We start from the raw sequence: 24,205 nt of genomic DNA on the forward strand, positions 1-24,205 counted from the left end.
AAAACAGATGGAGTTTGCATGTTCCCTTCAAACAGAAATATGCACATTTTGAGCCTGATCCAGCTCCATTTATGTCAACGGGAGTTTTTTTCTTTTAATTTCCAAGAGGGCAGGATCAGGCCTTTCAAAGGATATTCTATTTTAGTTTAAAAGAAAACATCTCTCTCTGGCAATACTAGCTACATCTCTCTCAAGTTCTGAGCACCCCCAACGCCCATTTTCAGCACCTCTGCAAATCACAAAACTCCACAAAAGTCCACAAAACTCTATCAATAACATGTTCAAATAGATTTTTGCCCCCTTTCATGACATACATTCTGGTAATACAGTACAGTGACACTTCCAGAGTGCCATTTATCTTAGCATCTCAGAATGCTTTACAAACATATCTTTTGACTCGGAGACAACCTTCATTTTAGAGATGGGTAAAGTCAGGCACAGAAAGGTTAAGCAATTTACCAAGGCCACAGAGTGCATCAGTGGCAGAGCTGTGAACAGAACCCCAAAATTCTGGGGCCTACTTCTTGCTCCAAGCACTGGGCTACATTACCTCCCATATGATGCAACAGGTGCACTAGACATTTCATTACAAAATACAAGTACATTCTTGCTCTCAGTTACTCTGAATTTGTCTCTTCCCAAGTTTACCTATCAACCTCAGAATGAATTATTCTTCATAGGTTATAGTATTTGTCAGTTTGTCATTAAATCACCTAGTTTTAAGACATTCGATTCCTGTTGGTGTCTCAGTAAGTATCTTTCAGGATAGTTATGTTTAGCCTTTGTTAGTTTCTATTAAATATTTATGAATTATAGCTTAACTAGATTGAAAAGTTCTAGCTGTTATCCCAAGGTTTTAGAAGAGAATTAGTCAGAAATAACCAATATCCTTAATAACCTCCATGAAAAGAAATTCCCTGGAGTTTCCCCAAATCACAAATAACTCACCAGACTTCATGTTGACTGTTCTGAGTACCTGAAATAATTTACCCAGATATTACTTTTTGCAATAGACATAATTATAACTTTACGTGTTCAGAATCCATGGCATATGAAGGAGGAAAAAGAAAATCAGAAACTTAAGAGCAGCTTCAGATAAAGTGAACAGGAAGAAGGTAAATAAAAAGCTAATTCCTTTTGCTGAGGTCAGACTCTCAAATGGATTCTCCTCTTTCCAACAAACCATTAGTAAACTAATGAGTATTTGGAAGATGGTTCAGAAATGACAGCAACCATACTGTCATTCTGCCCAAAATAAAAACACTAAACATGCTAATTCAGATAAATACTAGAGCCAGTCAAAATTTTTGTTGGAATGATTTTCCAATGGAAAATGTCCTTTTTGCTAAACTGAAATGTTTCATGGGAATAATTCAATTTTGCTAAAAATTTACTTTTCCCTTGGGAAAATCCAAATGCTATTCCCCTCCTCCCCCGCTTCTGGAAGGCTCTTCTCAATTTCACTTTTGGCCAGCTTTCCCAGAGAGCTGATAAGGCTTAGACTATGTCTACACTGTGCACCTTACAGCTCTCCTGCCGACAAAAAGCCCCCCCCCCCAGTGAGGGGTGGTAGCTCTCTCGGTGGGAGAGTGTCTCCTGCCAACAAAGCGCTGTCCACACCAGTGCTTTTTGGCAGTAAAACTTTTGTCGGTCAGGGCTGTGAGGTTTTTTACACCCCTGACCAACAAAAAATTTTACAGATGGAAGTGCAGTGTAGACGTAGCCTAAGTTCCCTGACTTTGCTTCTTGGGGGCCAGAGAGGCTGAGCTATTGTCTAAAACTAAAACTATTGTCCTTTTGGCATTTTGTTCCAATGTGAGACAAAATATTTTTCAAAAATGGGTAATTTTTTGCTGGAAGGGTTTTCAGTTTCCAGCCAGCTCTTATAAATACATCTTAGCTGATGCCCTGAAGCAAACTGGTTTTGGAGGCCTGTAAAAACTAAAAGGGATGTTATTCCAAAGGTATTAGGTTGTATTAATAAAGGGAAGAATACAAACAAAGGGGTGCAATTGTCGTTGTGTAAGGCTCTGTGTTGTATTTACCTTAAAAATACAGTAACACATCTTTAAATATTATGTCATGACTTCTACATGGCTTAAAGGGGACACGTCTCAGAAACCTATCTGCTAGAAATTAGATCCAAGAGGTCCATATTATGTGCTGATTCACACCCATTACCATCCTATATATGTCAATGACATAGAATCATAGAATCATAGAATATCAGGGTTGGAAGGGACCTCAGGAGGTCATCTAGTCCAACCCCCTGCTCAAAGCAGGACCAATCCCCAATTAAATCATCCCAGCCAGGGCTTTGTCAAGCCTGACCTTAAAAACTTCTAAGGAAGGAGATTCTACCACCTCCCTAGGTAACGCATTCCAGTGTTTCACCACCCTCCTAGTGAAAAAGTTTTTCCTAATATCCAACCTAAACCTCCCCACTTCAACTTGAGACCATTACTCCTTCTCCTGTCCTCTTCTACCACTGAGAATAGTCTAGAACCATCCTCTCTGGAACCACCTCTCAGGTAGTTGAAAGCAGCTATCAAATCCCCCCTCATTCTTCTCTTCTGCAGACTAAACAATCCCAGTTCCCTCAGCCTCTCCTCATTAGTCATGTGTTCCAGACCCCTAATCATTTTTGTTGCCCTTCGCTGGACTCTCTCCAATTTATCCACATCCTTCTTGTAATGTGGGGCCCAAAACTGGACACAGTACTCCAGATGAGGCCTCACCAATGTCGAATAGAGGGGAATGATCACGTCCCTCGATCTGCTCGCTATGCCCCTACTTATACATCCCAAAATGCCATTGGCCTTCTTGGCAACAAGGGCACACTGCTGACTCATATCCAGCTTCTCGTCCACTGTCACCCCTAAGTCCTTTTCTGCAGAACTGCTGCCTAGCCATTTGGTCCCTAGTCTGTAGCTGTGCATTGGGTTCTTCCGTCCTAAGTGCAGGACCCTGCACTTATCCTTATTGAACCTCATCAGATTTCTTTTGGCCCAATCCTCCAATTTGTCTAGGTCCCTCTGTATCCTATCCCTGCCCTCCAGCGTATCTACCACTCCTCCCAGTTTAGTATCATCCGCAAATTTGCTGAGAGTGCAATCCACACCATCCTCCAGATCATTTATGAAGATATTGAACAAAACCAGCCCCAGGACCGACCCCTGGGGCACTCCACTTGACACTGGCTGCCAACTAGACATGGAGCCATTGATCACTACCCGTTGAGCCCGACAATCTAGCCAACTTTCTACCCACCTTACAGTGCATTCATCCAGCCCATACTTCTTTAACTTGCTGACAAAAATACTGTGGGAGACCGTGTCAAAAGCTTTGCTAAAGTCAAGAAACAATACATCCACTGCTTTCCCTTCATCCACAGAACCAGTAATCTCATCATAGAAGGCGATTAGATTAGTCAGGCATGACCTTCCCTTGGTGAATCCATGCTGACTGTTCCTGATCACTTTCCTCTCATGTAAGTGCTTCAGGATTGATTCTTTGAGGACCTGCTCCATGATTTTTCTGGGGACTGAGGTGAGGCTGACTGGCCTGTAGTTCCCAGGATCCTCCTTCTTCCCTTTTTTAAAGATTGGCACTACATTAGCCTTTTTCCAGTCATCCGGGACTTCCCCCGTTCGCCATGAGTTTTCAAAGATAATGGCCAATGGCTCTGCAGTCACAGCCGCCAATTCCTTTAGCACTCTCGGATGCAACTTGTCCGGCCCCATGGACTTGTGCACGTCCAGCTTTTCTAAATAGTCCCTAACCACCTCTTTCTCTACAGAGGGCTGGCCATCTATTCCCCATGTTGTGATGCCCAGCGCAGCAGTCTGGGAGCTGACCTTGTTACTGAAGACAGAGGCAAAAAAAGCATTGAGTACATTAGCTTTTTCCACATCCTCTGTCATTAGGTTGCCTCCCTCATTCATTAAGGGGCCCACATTTTCCTTGGCTTTCTTCTTGTTGCCAACATACCTGAAGAAACCCTTCTTGTTACTCTTGACATCTCTCGCTAGCTGCAGCTCCAGGTGCGATTTGGCCCTCCTGATTTCATTCCTACATGCCCGAGCAATATTTTTATACTCTTCCCTGGTCATATGTCCAACCTTCCACTTCTTGTAAGCTTCTTTTTTATGTTTAAGATCCGCTAGGATTTCACCGTTAAGACAAGCTGGTCGCCTGCCATATTTACTATTCTTTCGACACATCGGGACGGTTTGTCCCTGTGTCAAGGTTCCTCCCCCACTCTGAACTCTAGGGTACAGATGTGGGGACCTGCATGAAAAACCTCCTAATCTTATCTTTACCAGCTTAGGTCAAAACTTCCCCAAGGTACAAAATATTCCACCCGTTGTCCTTGGATTGGCCGCTACCACCACCAAACTAATACTGGTTACTGGGGAAGAGCTGTTTGGACGCGTCTTTCCCCCCAAAATACTTCCCAAAACCTTGCACCCCACTTCCTGGACAAGGTTTGGTAAAAAGCCTCACCAATTTGCCTAGGTGACTACAGACCCAGACCCTTGGATCTTAAGAACAATGAACAATCCTCCCAACACTTGCACCCGCCCTTTCCTGGGAAATGTTGGATAAAAAGCCTCACCAATTTGCATAGGTGACCACAGACCCAAACCCTTGGATCTGAGAACAATGTAAAAGCATTCAGTTTTCTTACAAGAAGACTTTTAATAAAAATAGAAGTAAATAGAAATAAAGAAATCCCCCCTGTAAAATCAGGATGGTAGATATCTTACAGGGTAATTAGATTCAAAAACATAGAGAATCCCTCTAGGCAAAACCTTAAGTTACAAAAAAGACACACAGACAGAAATAGTCATTCTATTCAGCACAATTCTTTTCTCAGCCATTTAAAGAAATCGTAATCTAACGCATACCTAGCTAGATTACTTACTGAAAGTTCTAAGACTCCATTCCTGGTCTATCCCCGGCAGAAACCAGCATATAGACAGACCCACAGACCCTTTGTTTCTTGCCCTCCTCCCAGCTTTTGAAAGTATCTTGTCTCCTCATTGGTCATTTTGGTCAGGTGCCAGCGAGGTTACCTTTAGCTTCTTAACCCTTTACAGGTAAGAGGAGCTTTCCCCTGGCCAGGAGGGATTTCAAAGGGGTTTACCCTTCCCTTTATATTTATGACACCCTGTAACCTCAACAGGGATTCCTTGAAATACAGCCAGCTCTCCTGGACTCCTTTCCCCTTCATGTTAGTCTCCCAGGGGATCCTACCCATCCGTTCCCTGAGGGAGTCGAAGTCTGCTTTCCTGAAGTCCAGGGTCTGTATCCTGCTGCTTACCTTTCTTCCCTGTGTCAGGATCCTGAACTCAACGAACTCATAGTCACTGGCTCCCAGATTCCCATCCACTTTTGCTTCCCCCACTAATTCTTTCCGGTTTGTGAGCAGCAGGTCAAGAAAAGCTCCCCCCCTAGTTGGCTCCTCTAGCACTTGCACCAGGAAATTGTCCCCTACGCTTTCCAAAAACTTCCTGGATTGTCTATGCACCGCTGTATTGCTCTCCCAGCAGATATCAGGAAAATTAAAGTCACCCATGAGAACCAGGGCGTGAGATCTAGTAGCTTCTGCGAGCTGCCGGAAGAAAGCCTCATCCACCTCATCCCTCTGGTCCGGTGGTCTATAGCAGACTCTCACCACTACATCACTCTTGTTGCTCACACTTCTAAACTTAATCCAGAGACACTCAGGTTTTTCTGCACGTTCTCCACATTGTGTGTGGTGTAAGTCAGTAGAGAATTTAGCCAAGAGAATGAAGTTATGAGAGAGGAAAGAGATGCTTCATCAAGGCACATAGTCTGTCTCTATAGCAAACGCACTGTTGAAAACCCATCTGACATGCTGTGTAGTACTGGTAATACACAACAGGGTGCAGCATAATGCAACAGAAATAATACCAGGTCTGAAAACAAGTATTTGGGAGTAGCTCTACTAAAGTCCACGGAATTACACTGGTGTAAAAATGGTGAAAGGGAGATCAGAATCAAGTCCACTATCTCTAATATTATTCAAGGATATTTTTCTGTCAAAAGGTATCGGTGGTTTGTGTTGTGTATTGAAGAATTACTGAGTACCTATCAAGATATCATTAATGAAATGCTTAAAAGAAAAGGTTTCTAAAGAGTGAAAGATCAAAACAGCAGCGGACCTAGCTTGGAGGAAGCTCCCTATCTCTCTGCTCTGTCATTAGACTAATACATCACAGGTGCATGTTAGCATATTAGTTGCAATTTACAACTATTTATCATACCCTGTCCATTATCAGACACTTCTGAAGAATAGGAAAGCAGTAGCTCATATGGACTCCATTTTAGTTCAGATGCGTACTGAAATAATCAAGCCTTTACTGTGCAGAACTGAAATATAATATTATTGGAAGAACACATTGAAATGTTTGAACTTAAATTTTAAATATTCAAATCTGGGGTTACATTTTCATGCAAGACTCTTGCAGTATGATCTTCACTCCTGTTTAGACTTTCCTATCTATCTGCCTATGTATTTATGTAGCCCCAGTGGCACAGGAAGTGATTGGTGGTTGCCTTTTTGCACTTGCTGAGCCAGCGTACACTAGTCAGATCTGGCCCCTGAGGATTTCCCCCATCTTCCCCTAATGGGATGATGCTGGCAGATCCAAACAAAGATTCCCTTCCCCAGAGTTCCTTCGTGAATAGTTTATCTTGGGATGTTGTCAGAAATATAAAGGGAAGGGTAAACCCCTTTGAAATCCCTCCTGGCCAGGGGAAAGCTCCTCTCACCTGTAAAGGGTTAAGAAGCTAAAGGTAACCTCGCTGGCACCTGACCAAAATGACCAATGAGGAGACAAGATACTTTCAAAAGCTGGGAGGAGGGAGACAAACAAAGGGTTTGTGTCTGTCTGTGTGCTGCTCTTGCCAGGGACAGAACAGGAATGGAGTCTTAGAACTTTTAGTAAGTAATCTAGCTAGGTATGTGTTAGATTATGATTTCTTTAAATGGCTGAGAAAAGAATTGTGCTGAATAGAATAACTATTTCTGTCTGTGTATCTTTTTTGTAACTTAAGGTTTTGCCTAGAGGGGTTCTCTATGTTTTTGAATCTAATTACCCTGTAAGATATCTACCATCCTGATTTTACAGGGGGGATTTCTTTATTTCTATTTACTTCTATTTTTTATTAAAAGTCTTCTTGTAAAAACTGAATGCTTTTTCATTGTTCTCAGATCCAAGGGTTTGGGTCTGTGGTCACCTATGCAAATTGGTGAGGCTTTTTATCCAACATTTCCCAGGAAAGGGGGGGTGCAAGTGTTGGGAGGATTGTTCATTGTTCTTAAGATCCAAGGGTCTGGGTCTGTAGTCACCTAGGCAAATTGGTGAGGCTTTTTACCAAACCTTGTCCAGGAAGTGGGGTGCAAGGTTTTGGGAAGTATTTTGGGGGGAAAGACGCGTCCAAACAGCTCTTCCCCAGTAACCAGTATTAGTTTGGTGGTGGTAGCGGCCATTCCAAGGATAACGGGTGTAATATTTTGTACCTTGGGGAAGTTTTGACCTAAGCTGGTAAAGATAAGCTTAGGGGGTTTTTTCATGCAGGTCCCCACATCTGTACCCTAGAGTTCAGAGTGGGGGAGGAACCTTGACAGATGTGATAATATAATTAATTACAATTGGCACCCTAAGAACACATTTATAGATAGACTCACTGTAGTGCTGAATTTCAATGATTCCTGCTGTATATAAGTTTTAACATTAGTTTAAAATCCATATCTTCAAAGCTTAATGCTCCCTTGCTTTACCCCAGTTTGATACATTTGTTCAGTTGTATTTCAGGATACTAGGTCAATTTCAAAATGCCTTTAAAACATTCTAGATTAAGAGGTACAATTAATAACTGAAGTGTATTATATTGTTTATTTTTAAAAATAGATTTTTTTTTCTGAATTGGGGTTGACCTCTTTAATTCTGCACTTGAAGAAACCAAATTACAAACTCTGTTATTATACTAGATGGAGCCTTTTAGTATCCTTGGCAAGAGAAAAGCTTTGTTATGCATATGCAGTCACATTCCACAGAAAAAAAATTAACATGAACATCCAGGTGATTTCATGAATATTCATTTGTACAAATTAATCAGCTTCTGTTCATTAGCAGCATTTATATTTGAAACAGGTATGCAGAATGTAAATAAAGGTTTCAGAGAGCTCATATTGCCATTCCTTAAAGTCTGGGGTATTGTCTCTATCACTCACCTTCAATATTTTGCCTTCATGGATGTGTGGATTACAGTTACTTGTTTAGTTAAAAACTTGCAGCTCCAATATCGATGTGATGATGAATTCTTGGAGTATTTACTGTAGCTCACAGGGGCACGATGTCCTCTCTGCTTTTTAATTATTGCTGCTTCTTGCAGTGCTCAGTATGACAACTTTGTGCAATGTGTTTTCAAGTTGATTGCTATTTGGGAAGTACACTTTTTGCTATTAATTCCTTTATACAACTTAAAACTTTGAATTTCATTAAAGACTGAAAACATATTTAATTGCAGACCCCAAAATGTATCATCTGCCAGTTGAATCAAACTCTGCCTTATGCAAGCAACAAAACACAATGAAATCATACAGTGGAATGTCTCCCATATGGGCTCTATTGTGCATCTTGTCAATATATGACTGGGGAAGCTTTACATGGTTATGGCAAATGCACCTATAGTGCTGCTAAATGAAAAAGGGGAAAAAGGGTAATTGTGAAAGGAACTTTAACCATCAATTATTTTCTCCTAAAGTCAAGCACTGCCTCATGTACTTCTTTTTCAGTACATGGTTATTATACGTATTCTCCTATACATTCTGTACATAGTGTTGATTATACATTCTGATGATATAAATATGAAAATCTTAAGAAAAGAACTGAGATGAAATGTCAGTGGGAGCGTGGCTGTCCTATTTCTTGATTAATTAAAACACAAATATTTTATTTTTAAAAATATGTTTGTGGCTTTGTTTCTCTTTGTAGAATGCTAACTTTCCTGTATTACATTTGAAATGGGGATCTCTGTCCACTCAGGGCCTTATTCATCTGTCTTTAGTCATTCTGTAGCTTAATCCATGAATAATCCTGATGATTTCACTGGGATTATACAGGGAGTAAGGTACTATTATGTGTGAGTACAACTGGCAGATTCTGTCCCTTAGTTACTCTCTGTGATAATAGATATATTTAAAGGGTAGGGCCCATTGAAATCAATGATCAGTTGAAGTCAGTGATCTGAAAAGTAACTAGGGAACTCAGAGAGATGGATCTCAGTTAAGTGATCATTTAGGTACCTCAGTAGGTGTTGGCCTATAACAGAGAGAACACAGTATTTGCCATCTGTGTCCATCCTTTCATCTACCCCGGGTTTTCATTTCCAACATCCTACTAATGCAGAGGTCTTTTCACTATAGCTGAGCCAACTGTTTTTGAACCTAACATGAAACCAGTTATCTGATAATTTCCCAGGTTCACAGAAAGTTTGTGAATGTTTCAATATGCCTGGTTGATTTTTCAAGTGAATTAGGGCAAGTTTTGTGTGAACCCAGGCCAGTTACAGTTTATGGATTTGGCTTAGGTAGAAACCAGTTAAAATGTAGGGTGATTTATAGGTTTGACTTTAAAGTGAGATAAACGTTGCCAGTTTTCGCAAAAAGAAAAGGAGGACTTGTGGCACCTTCGAGACTAACAAATTTATTTGAGCATAAGCTTTCATGAGCTACAGCTCACTTCATTGGATGCATTCAGTGGAAAATACAGTGGAGAGATTTATATACATCGAGAACATGGAACAATGGGTGTTACCATACACACTGTAACCAGAGTGATCAGGTAAAGTGAGCTATTACCAGCAGGAGAGCGGGGGGGGGGAGGGGGGGAAGGACCTTTTTGTAGTGATAATCAAGGTGGGCCATTTCCAGCAGTTGACAAGAAGGTCTGAGGAACAGCAAGGGGGGGGAGAGAGGGATAAACATGGGGAAATAGTTTTACTTTGTCTAATGACCCATCCACTCCCAGTCTCTATTCAAGCCTAAGTTAATTGTATCCAGTTTGCAAATTAATTCCAATTCAGCAGTCTCTCGTTGGAGTCTGTTTCTGAAGATTTTTTTGTTGAAGAATTGCCACTTTTAGGTTTTAAGTCCTCGTTCCTTACAGCAAACAAAGAGAAGGTAAAGTTTCTTGGGTAATAATACTGATTGTAAAATTATAAATGAATAATAAAATTAATATGGTACATCCTGTAAAATTACTCATGTGAAATTGGATATACTTTTTAGCAAAATACACACTTAGCCTGAGGAACACTTGCTACAGCATATCACTGCAACCAAGACGTCAGCAAGATTCAGTGGAAATTTATATGAATATCAAGAATTTTCATAATCACAATAGCAAGGTTTAAAACTAAAAATACCACTGTCTCCCCCCACCCCCTCGCCCAAGAATATAAAACCTTGTTCTTCAGGGCACAAACCAATCTCTAGCTAATTCGGGTTATGAAGACACCTTCCCTGGGGTTAGGTTGTTTTCCTTACTGTAGGGTTTCTTACACCTTTCTGGAACATAAGAACATAAAAATGGCCATACTGGGTCAGACCAAAGGTCCATCCAGCCCAGTATCCTGTCTACCAACAGTGGCCAATTTCAGGTGCCCCAGAGGGAGTGAACCTAACAGGTGATGATCAAGTGATCTCTCTTCTGCCATCCATCTCCATCCTCTGATAAACAGAGGCTAGGGACACCATTCGTTACCCATCCTGGCTAATAGCCATTAATGGACTTAAAACTCCATGAATGTATCCAGTTCTCTTTTAATCCCTGTTATAGTCCTAGCCTTCACAACCTCCTTAGGCAAGGAGTTCCACGGGTTAACTGTGCACTGTGTGAAAAAGAACTTTCTTTTATTTGTTTTAAACCTGCTGCCCATTCATTTCATTTCGTGGCTCCTAGTTCTTATATTATGGGAACAAGTAAGTACCTTTTCCTTATTCACTTTCTCCATACCAGTCATGATTTTATATACCTCTATCATATCCCCCCTTAGTCTCCTCTTTTCCAAGATGAAAAGTCCTAGTCTCTTTAATCTCTCCTCATATGGGACCCGTTCCAACCCCATAATGATTTTAGTTGCCCTTTTCTGTACCTTTTCTAATGCCAGTATATCTTTTTTGAGATGAGGGGACCACATCTGTATGCAGTATTCAAGTTGTGGGCATACCAGGGATTTATATAAGGGCAGTAAGATATTCTCAGTCTTATTCTCTATCCCTTTTTAAATGATTCCTAACATCCTGTTTGCTTTTTTTGACTGCTGCTGCACACTGTGTGGACGTCTTCAGAGAACTATCCATGATGACTCCAACATCTTTCTCCTGATTAGTTGTAGCTAAATTAGCCCCCATCATATTGTCTGTATAGTTGGTGTTATTTTTTCCAATGTGCATTACTTTACATTTATCCAGATTAAATTTCATTTGCCATTTTGTTGCCCCATCACTTAGGTTTGTGAGATCTTTTTGAAGTTCTTCACAGTCTGTTTTGGTCTTCCTGTAAAACATCTGGTATTAGTCACTGTTGGAGACAGGATAAAGGACTAGCTGAACCATGGGTCTGATCAAAGATGCCAATTCCTAGGTTTCTATAGTTTTATAGACTGCTGCTATGATCATCTGGGCATATCTCACCTAATTGATTCTCTGCCATCACAGGGGCCTTGAGCATTGCTGGCACATCGATCTCTCCTGTTCTCTCATGATAGTGGCACATGATAGTCTCCTGAAGCCTAGAATTTTTGGTTGAACTCAAGTCATTTGGCTCAGGATAAGGGTACTTGGGTGGAATTTGATGGCCTGTGATATGCAGGTCCAACTAGATGATCTGATGGTCCTGTAGGGAGCCAGGGTGGCTTCCCTCCGAACCAGAGGGTAAAGAGCCACTCTCTCAGCCTGAGTGGGTGGGGCCAGACCAAGCTTACTCCAACCCCAGAAGGGGAGGGCTGGAACAGGAAGTACAAAGGGCGGGGCCCTTAGCCCAGTCAGGGCAGCACCAGGGAGGGAGACAGACACAGGCTGCTCCCTTCAGACCCTGCTGCCGAGCCAGGGGAGGCCCTGGACCAGGAGAAACCTGACCTGGAGGAAGGACTGGGGCTACCAGGGCTGCTAGCCCCTGAGTACCCGGAGGAACTGGAGGAGCCAGGCAGTGACCCAGGCTAGCGTGGGCCTGATGCGGACGGGGAGCTGGAGCTGCCAGCAGCTGAATACCCTGACGAGCTGGAGGGACCAGAGGGACCCGCTTGAAAGACCGGGTAGGAAGTAGCCCAGGGGCAGAGCTGCACGGTGCGGTGGGTCTATTTGCTCAGCATGTTACGGATGGCTCCCTGCTGACCCAGTGGCGGGACCCTCTCCTCCCACCACTGTCAGGGCTCTGGGCTGGAACGCAGTGGAGTTGGGTGGGCCTGTGTTCCCCTACCCCGGCCCACCCGCCTAGGGTAGCAGAATCCCGACAACGCCACTGACTCTGGCCGGCGCTCCCCGGGCGGAGGGGCGCGCTTCAGACTCTGGCCGGCGCTCCCCGGGCGGAGGGGCGCGCTTCAGACTCTGGCCGGCGCTCCCCGGGCGGAGGGGCGCGCTTCAGACTCTGGCCGGCGCTCCCCGGGCGGAGGGGCGCGCTACAGACTCTGGCCGGCGCTCCCCGGGCGGAGGGGCGCGCTACAGACTCTGGCCGGCGCTCCCCGGGCGGAGGGGCGCGCTACAGACTCTGGCCGGCGCTCCCCGGGCGGAGGGGCGCGCTTCAGACTCTGGCCGGCGCTCCCATGCCTGTTCCACCTGCCTCCCCTGGCCAGTGCACCTCCCTCTAGCTAATTCCCTGGTGACAGAAAGGTGTGACCCAGGCCTGCCAGTGAGGCAGTAGCTCCCCACCGCCCCCCAGCGGCTCAGTGGACCAACTGAAACCTGTCACAGTCCCTTAAGGCCTTAAACTCCATGAAACTATGGAAGAAATGCGGTAGCTCAGGAATTTTTGGAGCCATACAGGTCAAGGGTTCGTAAGTTTATGAGGCTTCTATCTTACACATATTTCAGCAGACAGCTTCTCTTTAGTCATTTCCTTATGTTGCTATGGTATTAACAACATGGTAACATGCTATAAAGTATACAGTATTAGAAATAATTGATCTTTCTTGTTTCAGAGGACAAGGAAAATAAATATTATTTGCACTTATGGGACAATACCATGAAGCATCTTATGAAATCAACTACAATGACAGTGAATGGAACTGATGTTACAGAAATATTACAGTGCTGACTTGGGAACATGGAAACTTTACACTCTGTCTTAATGACAACTTTAGATCAAGAATCATGCTGAATGATATAATTGGATCTCTTATCCAAATCATTTTGAGGAAAATTGCAATCTTCAACCTAGGGACTAGCAAAAATAAATAATTAAATGGCCAAACTAAAACCATGAAAGATTTACATTATGATTGGATTTGAAAAAGTGTTATCAACTTTTGTAAAATGTATGGTTTTATCAAAATTGAAAAATTTAATCTATCATTTATATCTCAGGTCATAAATCTAACACTTAATCACAGGGATTCTTGTTAACCTACCCAGGCTTGAACTGACAAATTGGATGTCTGAAAGAAATTTCCCTAGGACATACTAGCATAGATTTTCTGTTTTTGTGTGTGTTTGTTTTGGCATTTAAAACTGAATATAATGCTTCCAGAAGCTGCCAGATTCACAAACCTAGTGCCTGAAGACCTATATTCATTGAAGAGGAAAGATATACTCACAACATGATTTATATAACCTTCCAGAACTGGACCATAAAAAGAAATCCCAACTAGCAACACCGACACTGGCTATGACAGAAGTCCTGTGGTCTTTCAGTAATGTATATTTCCTGGCAAGGGAAAACTGATGACTTCATTCTACCTCTAGGATAGAATTTGGATACATCCAGCATGAAGATGTGGTCTAACTGAACTCCTGTAAGGAACAACAATGGATATGCAAATCAAAAGTGAATCACCTTACTGAGTGGAAACAAAGAGGAGTACTTGTGGCACCTTAGAGACTAACAAATTTATTTGGGCATAAGCTTTTGTGGGCTAAAACCCGCTTCATCAGATGCATGGAGTGGAAAATACAGTTGGCAGGTATATATACACAGTACATAAAAAGATGGGAGTTGCCGTACCAAGTGAGGGGTCAGTGCTAACGAGACAATTCAATTAAAGTGGAAGTGGGCTATTGGGAATTTCTAGGGAGTGGAGATCAAAATGACCTGTTAAATGCTGGCCTCAGATACACGAAGGTGGGGCCATATCTCAGGAGTAATGTGAGAACAATAATTCTTGAATGAGGGATAAAGACTGGTATTTGCACCAGACAGTAGTCCTGATGAAACACTAAAATGTTGATCTCACAGTGAGATGATAATGAACTCTAAGACCTAGGACTTGATAAGCGGATTGAATGAGACATAAGGGAATTTTTCTCCAGACAGCAAGAAAACATTGTCAGGCTAACCTAAGGATGGTCAGAAAAGAACTCTGGACCTGGGGACGGGAAAACCTAGGGACAGTAAAAACTATTTCAGTGTTCCCTTGCAGCAGAGCCTAAAAATTAACTGCTTCTCTGCATCTTTTCTTATTTTGTTTTTCATTGTCATTCACTTCCTGTGAGTACTCAGTCTCCCTGACAGTACAACTCACGTTAAACATCCAAAAATAAATGAACACTTTTGAAAATCCGGGATTTAATGTCTCTGCACTTTACTTACTGCGTTTAGAAAATGGGGCTAATGATATTTACCAACTTGGTAGGAGTGAGGTGCAGTCTAGGCCATGCTCACAAAATGCCAGGTAAATGTAAAATACTATTTAAAATGGCAACAAAGGTTGGAATAGGATTCAGGAATTCTGAACTCTGAACCTTTGTGCCTAATTATCTGAGTATTTGGGCCTATGTAAAAGTTCTCCTGCGCTTAAAGCAGTTCAGCTGATTAGGCATTTTAGTACACAACTGTGCAGGGCATTCTTGTTTAAACTGATTCTGTTTTCTATTGCACATACACTATGGCACAGGCTCAAATGTTCATACCTTTCATATTCATAGCTAACGGGACAAAGAGTGTGAGGTTATATCTTTTATTGGGCCAACTTTTGATTGAGAGGGAGATAAGCTTCCAAGTTAGACAGCTCTCTTCTTTAGGTTTTTAGCTAAACATTTTGAGAGAAAATTAAGACTCTACTTATGAGGAGGGAAGATAACTCCAAGTTATTTCTGACCTAGCTGTATCAAATTGGAACAAAGATCTCCATCTCTATTCTCTAATTTATGATATGGGTAGATTTTCTTTTTGCAGTTGTCTCATGGGAACAAATACATCACAAAAGAAAATTATTTTCCCCTTCACTCCAAGATCAACAGATAGCAAGAATTAGCATAATGAGGAAAGACCCTTAGATCTTCTGAGAAATAAATGTAACAGGAAAGCGCACGCACACACACACACACACACAGAAACTTTGCCAGAAGAGGAAATTTAAAACTGTTCAGGTTCTAGCTAAGAGGAGCAATTTGGCTATAATCTCTGATGTTAAAGGAAAGTGTAACTACTGCTTCTTTTTCATTGTAGGGTATTAGATGATTTGCCCTCATTTTCCTATTGTTTAAATTAGCAGAGCATCAAAGAAGAGGTTGATTAATAATCTAAGGTCCTAATTAGATTGTAAGAGCTTTGGGGCAGGGACTGTCTTTTTGTTCCCTGTTAGTACAGTGCCTAGCACAATGGCGTCGCTGTCCATGACTGGGGCTCCTAGGTGTGGTGGAAATACAAATAATAAATACTAATAAGCATAATATCTCCCCTTCCTGCACAAAAATGAAAGTGGCACTCTGGATTGTACTTCTGCCACCTAGTGCTTCTGTCTGTAGGGGTTTATCATGGGATATATGTACCCCACGCTAACCCAGCAACCAAAGGGTTAATACAGGCATAGTCAGCTACTGCTGTTTGGCAGTATCACAGCAGCTGGGAGGTTAAAAGGACTGGGAAACTGAAGGGTGGGGGGTGGCTACAGAGCAGTGAACAGGGTAGAGAAAGATGCTCCTGTCAGCAAACTGCTAAAGAGCCGCCCAGAGACAACAGTTCAGAAGGGTATGAACTGACCGACATACTGGAGAGCCTGCAGAGACCCAGGGGCAGGTAGGAAGGCACTCAGGGCACTGTCAGAATCAATGAACCCCGATCCAGATTATCTAGCTCAAGGGCCCTGAGCTGGAACCCAGTAGAGTGGGAGGGCCTGGGTTTCCCTGCTAACCCCTGGTGGATTTGGGAGTGAAGAAAGGTTTTCAGACTTCTGGGTATCAGGAATAGGCTGACTGCCCAGCTAGGCCATGTGAACCTGGAGGCTGTGCCATGCTTGGCCACGGAGGGCATTGTTAATCTGATGCACCACCCCACTCAGTGGGGTCAGGCAAGGAGTACATAACTGCTCTGACTAGATCCCAAATGTTTCCTAACTTGCTGTTCTCAATCAATAATAAGCTTCAAAGCAATAATTAATAACACCAAACCAATTAGGAAAGGCTCAAAAATAATTTTTGCACAAATACATACTTTGTTGCATTATTGCCAATTTAGTTGCTTATTACTAAGTATTTGTGTTTGTACACTATCTATTTAATAGATTTGCTGCTGCTTTTCATGTTCTCCTGTAGGCTAAGTGTAGCCAGGCTCTTGATTACAAATACTTTTAATCAGGGCTGGATGTAGTCTCTCTCTCTTACCCTAATATCCTGTGTACACTATACTACTATAGTGTATGCCTTATTTTAAGCCACTCTGTGGGACTTCATTTTTTTGTATGATGTACTAATTGAGGTTCCCTTCATTTCATTGGCAGTATTCACTACTACTAATGAAGACTTTGCATGGTCTAATTCAGTTTAATCTCATCTTCCATTCTCTGTATCTGCTGAATTCACAGATCTCTTTTCTGTAGTTTCGCATCAAACCCTCTGACTGGAAATAATAGCTTTGTGCTTTACTCCTCTCTGGTCCTAACTTCACTAGTCAAATGTGTTCCTGGTGATGGGGGGGAAACAGCTGAGTGCTAAGAGTGGATTGAATTTCTTTCTTTCTGTTCCAATAAAGTTCACTTTGGAAGCACTCTGGAGAAGAGTCTGAAAAAGCTAAAAAGAAACTGGGTTGATGTATTACACACCACTTAACATCAGCATCCTGAAGGTCATGAAATAATAGTAGATCTAATCAGTGTAGCTTCTTAGTATACTGCTGCTTGGGAACAGACCTGGACTTCCAGAACAGGGAGAAACACTGGACTTCAAGAGAAACCTACCAATTTTCAATAGACAACTCTAGACAGACTCCTTCCCAAAAATCTCTCTGTAAGCACAGGCTGTTGGAATGGTCTACATCTGGCTACACTCATCCCAAGTCATCTGTGTACATAAGGCTATTATTATTATTATTTGTATTGTGGTAGTACCTAGGAGGCGGAACCCTAGCATGGACCAATACCCCATTGTGCTAGATGCTGAACAAAAACAGAAAGAAACTTTCACAGTCTCTTTCCCAAAGCACTAAAATCTAAGTTGATACCTTCTTTGGAGGACTTATGGATTCTGTACATCTTCAAACACAGAGATACCTTTACATGAAGAAATCTCACTGACTAATACATTATACTTGGTATTCAGTGAGGATAAAACGTTCTCTCCTTTATCTTAGCCCATAAGTCAGATGTCCATATGTGACCTTCCCAAGAAGCTCAGTTTCTCAGAAACATGAGCATGGACTTGTTTATACCCAAGAAGGACAGAGAGAGTCTGTTTTGTTCAGACTTTAGACCCACTGGTCTACTAAATAATGGAGAAGTGGACAAAAAAACTCTTAACCCTCCAAATCTTTGCTTAGAAGATATTTGGTTTGAAACTGAGGCACAACCATGCCCAGCAGCTGATGTGGATTTATTTTAGTTTTCTAATGTGAGAAACACCATGGGAATAATTCTCATGATATTTCCACTCCATCTCTTCAGATTCTCACTTGGAAAAAATTGAACTCTTGAAATATCATGACACAGGCTCCTTGTCATATTTCTTTGATGTCATGGCAGTGATGACAAAATGAGGAGAGTAGGTGTAACGGGGTGGCCTGGTGTAAAGGGATGGCAGGGGAAGACCGTTGGAGCAAGTAGACTCCAGCAGGGAACCCTGAGAATTCAGGGAAAAGGTTTCAGGCAGGGAAGGTTTGAAAGGCGCCCCGTGGGAAAGACTGGAAGCATGTACGTGATGGGTATTTTGGCTTTGTTTTGGGAATGAGTTTATTTTAATAAATCCAGCCCCAAGGATGGGTATTGCTGAACCAAAGAAAAGTTGCTTTGATTGTTTGATTTAAGGGACCCTGAGCTAAAGAAGCAGGGAAACTGGGGCATGGTTTCATGCAGAGCAACTTCAGGTCATTAATGGGGACTCGGGAGGCAGCTGATCAATTCCCAGTGGTGTGATTTTTAGGCCTTTCCTTAATGTGCTCTTACAAGTTAGTGGTGTACTTGATGCATTTGTATTTTATTTTGCTGTATTTGTAGTGTGTTGCATGTGGTGTTCTAGTGTATTATTTGTATATTTTGCAAGAATAGTGGTTTGTTTTTAATGGTATCTCGTGTTCGGTCCAACCTCTGCTCAAGTCCACAAACACTAAGACCTCTTATGCTGGTAAAACATTTAATGTAGTTTATTTATAGTATTAGTGGCCACCATTCTTACACACTATGTAACCGCCCCAACCCAAGGTGGAGGGGAATAGGAGAAGAGTTCATATGCTCTTTGCTTCCCCCTTTTCCTACTTCCTTCCTGTGCCTTTTGTATTCTCTGGCTAATGGCTTAATTAGCCTCTTAGGTGTCTTCAGCCTGCCAATTTGGCACAGCTCTCCTTAATGAGGTTTGCTGTAGACAGAATAATTAGAGTTGCAGTGATCAGAGTGCTAGCACAACAGCTGTTGCCCAGGGTGTAACAGCCCCACTAGCTAGAACCCCTCTTGCTGTCTCCCTGGTTGCTGTGGCCTGGGAGCCCTGCTGCTGACCTCAAGGAGGAGGAGATGCTTCTACTGCAGAGCACAGTGGAGAGGGTGCTTTGGTTAGTCTCTAAGGTGCCACAAGTACTCCTTTTCTTTTTGCAAACACAGACTAACACGGCTGTTACTCTGAAACCTGTTGGACTGAGTAACTTTGTCATCTTTGCTATCTCCTGGGCCTGTGGTGGTTGCTGCTGCTGTTGCAAGGGGAGTGATGAGTGGCCACTCATCTGGGAGTGCCTCCACTCCCTGGCCTGGCTGCTTGCCTTGATCCTGCTTCTACCTGGGACTCAATCAGCAGGGGTGGTAGTGACTTCTCTTTGCAAACGCATGTACCCTCCCACCTCCCCCTGGGATTTCCCTTCCCCTAGCTGTGGTAGGCTGGTGACCCCCCCCCCCCACCCACTTTGTTTGCCCATCCACCCCTCTGCAGCTTTTTATCATCTTTTTCTTTTTGGTACCCCACTGTCCCATAAGACTGTGAAGAGGGCAGCCCCTGCCGAGCCTTTCACTGTGCCTCCTGGCACGTTCCAACGTGTGGAGTTAGCTGAGGAGATCATAGCAGCAGAAGGGGGTGGTGTTGCTCCTCCGTGCCCCCCCACACACTTGGAGACCCTTCCTGAGGAGGCAACCCTCACCTCTTTGTTATCTGTGCCTCTGTCGATGCAGAGGTGGATATAGTCTTGGTCGCTGACTGGGAGAACTCCCTTGTGGTGGGCAGGGACCTGTACTCCATATTTGAGGAGATCAAGGCCCTGTGTCTGACCCCAGTTATCCATGGGGAGGACAGCCCCTTGCCAGCAGGCCTTGGTCTGGACAATGACTTTCAGAGCACCCTCTCCTTTCTCCCCCTTTCCTGGGGTGCAATTCCTGCTCCCGCTTTCAGGGTGTCCCTAGGCTCATCCACCTGCCCAACCATGTAGGCACCCTGCTTGAGGTCGCTGTGCCCATTCTGGCATTGACTGATGCTGAGTGGCTGGGCTTGGAGCTGTTGGGCATGCTCTGTGCCTCCTACACAACCCCCAATTCAGTGTGCAGGTGGTGGAGTCCCCCTTGGTGCACCGGAGACTGGTCCTGGCTTTGGACCAGGATTGGAGACCTCCTGGGCTATGACTGGGGGGACTGGGTGGATCCCCGGTACTCAGCAGGTACATGCGGCTCTTCACTCCTTGTGTCCCCCAGCGCATACTCCAGGAGGCGAGGGCAGTCTTACTTCCCTCCTCATGGGTCTTGCTTGAGCGGGTCCTGTGGGAGAGAGCTTCCTGTTCACCCCTTACCTGTGCCTTCCAGACATCATCATTGGGTGTGAGCCCCCCGGCCATCCTCTCTGCACCACCCAAGCCAGCTGCATGACCTTCAGCTGGCTTGTTTCTGAGCTGCACTCAGGAAACAGGAGTATGCGCTTGTGCTCCATACCCATCATTTCCTCATTGTAGTGTGTCCCACCCCAACACCAAGTGGCAGGACCTTCTACCACCTGTGGTATAGGTATAGTTTGACTTCTGTATTTGTAGGGGCAAGAGGTGGGGCGGGGTTTAGACTTGGTAGGGGATCCAGGTGTGTGGCAATGGGGGCGGGGGCATTGGATACTAGGGGGAGTCTGTTTGGTGGGGATTCAAGTGTGGGAGGGCTGGGTGGGGGATGGTTCTGGGGGTGGGGAATCCAGCTGCATGGGGGTTGGGTAGCTGGGGGGGGGGGTGGGCAGCTCCCCATACAGTGACTCCTACCTCCAGTAGCTAAGGAGTGATGGAGGTGGGAAGCGGAGTGGGGGGTGCAGAGCTACCTGGAGACTGGGGAGTTTCCTGTGGAGGGGTTTGAGCTCTCCCCTGTGGATCCCTGCAGGGGAAGTCCTGTCTGCCTCTTCTCTCTCCTTCCCCTGCCCCCAGCCCCCCCCCCCCCCCCCCCAAAAAAAACCACCCTAAACAAAACATCTGGGACTTGCAGCTGAGAACTCACCTGAGTTGGGAAGCAGCTCAGCCTCCTGACTTTTGTCGAAAACGGCCACCAGCTAGATCTCTGCTGGAGGGTTGCTGCACTCCTGCCCTCCCCTCACACAGCTCACGTGGAGAAACTGACTGGCAGCCCCTCCCCCACATCATTCCTCTGTGCTCCCGGGAGGGGTGGTGAGCAGCAATGTCAGGCTCTGTGCATCAGGAGCTGCTTTGCTGTCCTCCCCTTACACAGACCACGTGGGGGAAACTGCCCAGCAGGCACAGAGCTCCTGGTGTCACCCCTCGCCTCCCATCCCCAACGTTCCTCTGCAGGGAGAAATCTGCCCCCATACTGATATGACACGTGGGGGATGGATCCAATGTTCTCCCCTGCCCTCCCAATCTTGGCTCATGGTGGGCAGCCCCGGTAGACCAGTCTGTATTCCACCCTGGCCGACAGAGGATATGAATTGGTGGCTCCTTCATGGAGTCATGAGCATGGTCATGTACCTGAGTTGTTTCATCCCATTCCTGACACCTCTCTTGCTGCATGAGGGAGACCCTGGTGCACATTTACATCGAGTCCCTCTTCCGGCTCCTCCAGAACTTTCTCTTTCGGTTCCAGCTGCACTTTTCCTTGCACCTCCTGATGTACACTCACCCCATCGATGGCCCCATGAAGTCAGAAGACTTTCATCAACCTCCCTGTGGTGTTGGCCAAGGCAGCCATCCATCATACCAGGAAGAAGATGCTGGATGGGGAGGCGCTCTGCGGCTGTGGGGCCTATTTCTGCTCCTCCCTCAGGTCATGTATCCAGGCACAGTTCCTCTGAGCTGCGTCCACTGGCTCCCTGGATGCCTTTGGAGGAGTACTGTCCAGGGTTCTCTGCTTGGTGTCCCACTCTGGACCCCTTGACTTTGACCCTATGACCTCACTCCTGTCCCTGTTTTTCATTAGTCGTCCCCTGATCTCATCAGAGCCCTGAGCTCAGTGGCTTCTCAGCTTATGCTGGGAGAGGGGCTGTTAGTTCCCCCCAGGAACTCAATAGTGCTTTTGCCAGCATTCTCACACACCTTCATAGATTTCAAGGCCAGAAGGGACCATTGTAATCATCTACTCTGACCTCCTATATAGAACAGGCCATAGAACTTCCCATAAATAATTCCTAGTGCTGAGCTTCTAGACCATTCAATCTTGATTTAAAAATGGTCAGTGATGGAGAATCCACCATGACCCTTGATAAATTGTTCCAGTGGTTACTTACTGTTACCGTTTTTGTTTTTGTTTTTAAATTATGGTGGTTTCCAGTCTGATTTTGTTTAGCTTCAACTTCCAGCCATTGGATTGTGTTGTACCTTTCTGTGCTAGGTTGAAGAGCCCATTGCTAAATATTTGTTCTCCATGTAGATATTTATAGACTGTAATCAAGTCACCACTTAACCTTCTCTTTGTTAATCTACATAGAGTGAGCTCTTTGAGTCTATCCCTGTAAAACATGTTTTCTAATGCTTTATTCATTTGTGGGTCTTTTCTCTGAATCCTCTCCAGTTTATCAACATCCCTCTTGAATTGTGGACATCTGACCTGGACACAGTATTCCAGTAGTGGTTGTACCAGTGTCAAATATGGAGGTAAAATAACTCAGACTTGAGATTCCCCTGTTTATGTGGCATCTCCAAGGATCTCTGAGCATATACAAACATTAATAGAGATTGCAGCACACCTGTGAGGCCGGGAAGAGTAGAAGATTCCCATTTTATAGATGGGGGGGGGACAACTAAATAGCAGTGATTATATGAGTTGCTTAGTATCACAGTATATTGCAGTAGTATTGAATGCAAGTTGGTCCCAGGATATTAGAGAGACAAAGTGGGTGAAGTAATATCTTTTATTGGACGATCTTCTTTTGGTGAAAGGCAAGCTTGCCAGTTATGGCATAAATAGAACCCAGGAGTCCTGACTCTTAAGTTTTCCCTGTTCTTGTCTCCAGACACACTACTTTTGCTGTTACTACTAAAATAGTTTCTAACCCTTAACTTGCTTTTCTCTTCTTTACAGTAAAGGCAGACTCAGCTCAAGTGTGGGCAGAGAGATCTGATAAGTGAACCTGATGAACCGAATGAAGATGAGTGTATGGGAAAGTAATAAGTAATTTCTGGCTAATACTCCAGCAAGAGGAAAGAGATACAGGAAAAGACCAGAAAAGATTCCGTATCCCTCTTATTACTAGTGTGTCCTTTTTTTAGAGGCCATTGGTAGTTTTATACCTTGGTGAAATCATATATAATGTGTTTTACAGACATGATAACCTAGAGCCTGTCAGCAACCTGCAATAAGAGATTAACTTCCTCATACATTATCAGAGTCTGGATTTAACCCTCACCGTTTATTCTATGTATAGCATCCTTTATTTAAAGTCATCTGATGATGAAATTCTGTATCTCTACATTTTCCCTGCAGAATGAACAGCAGCCACAGAGGTCAAATAGTCTCTTTCTTGAAGATGAACGGACTGCACATGAAACAGAGGATCTGAAAATGGAAGACAAGTAGGTCTCATTGTAGTGTGACACTGTCTGTAAAATTAGGTGTTTCAAACATATGAAAATTTAATTTTTATTGCTAAATAGACTTATTTCTATCTACTGCTGTTCTGGTTTTATCAACTCCAGCACAATATATGGTTTATACTTAGAACATGAACACAGAAATATAAACTTTCTTGTATTAAACATTTCATATTAACTCCCAAACGCTGCAGGGGTTTTCCCACCTCGTCTTGTCCATTACACAATTGTTTAAAGAAAAGGAGGACTTGTGGCACCTTAGAGACTAACAAATTTATTTGAGCATAAGCTTTCGTGAGCTACAGCTCACTTCTTCGGATTTTCCACTGAATGCATCCAATGAAGTGAGCTGTAGCTCACGAAAGCTTATGCTCAAATAAATTTGTTAGTCTCTAAGGTGCCACAAGTACTCCTTTTCTTTTTGCGGATACAGATTAATTCAGCTGCTACTCTGAAACAATTGTTTAAATCTCTCAGTAAGGTACCTGCGTATGTTTTGGTTTGTAGGAGAGATAAGCCAGAACCAAGTCCCCGTTTGAATGCTT

The 24,205-nt window shown here is 43.8% G+C and overlaps 1 long non-coding RNA gene across 1 annotated transcript in view; it reads left to right on the forward strand.

The window, feature by feature from the left end:
• LOC125639652 (uncharacterized) overlaps positions 1 to 23,890 on the forward strand; it is a 152,454-nt gene extending 128,564 nt beyond the window's left edge. The window contains exon 4 of the long non-coding RNA XR_012669406.1: positions 23,554 to 23,890. This is a non-coding gene — a long non-coding RNA (uncharacterized LOC125639652). The remainder of the gene's footprint in view (positions 1 to 23,553) is intronic.
• Positions 23,891 to 24,205: the final 315 nt, after the last annotated feature.

The sequence above is a fragment of the Caretta caretta genome, chromosome 7 (genome assembly GCF_965140235.1).
Source record: "Caretta caretta isolate rCarCar2 chromosome 7, rCarCar1.hap1, whole genome shotgun sequence".
Classification (NCBI taxonomy): Eukaryota; Metazoa; Chordata; order Testudines; family Cheloniidae; genus Caretta; species Caretta caretta.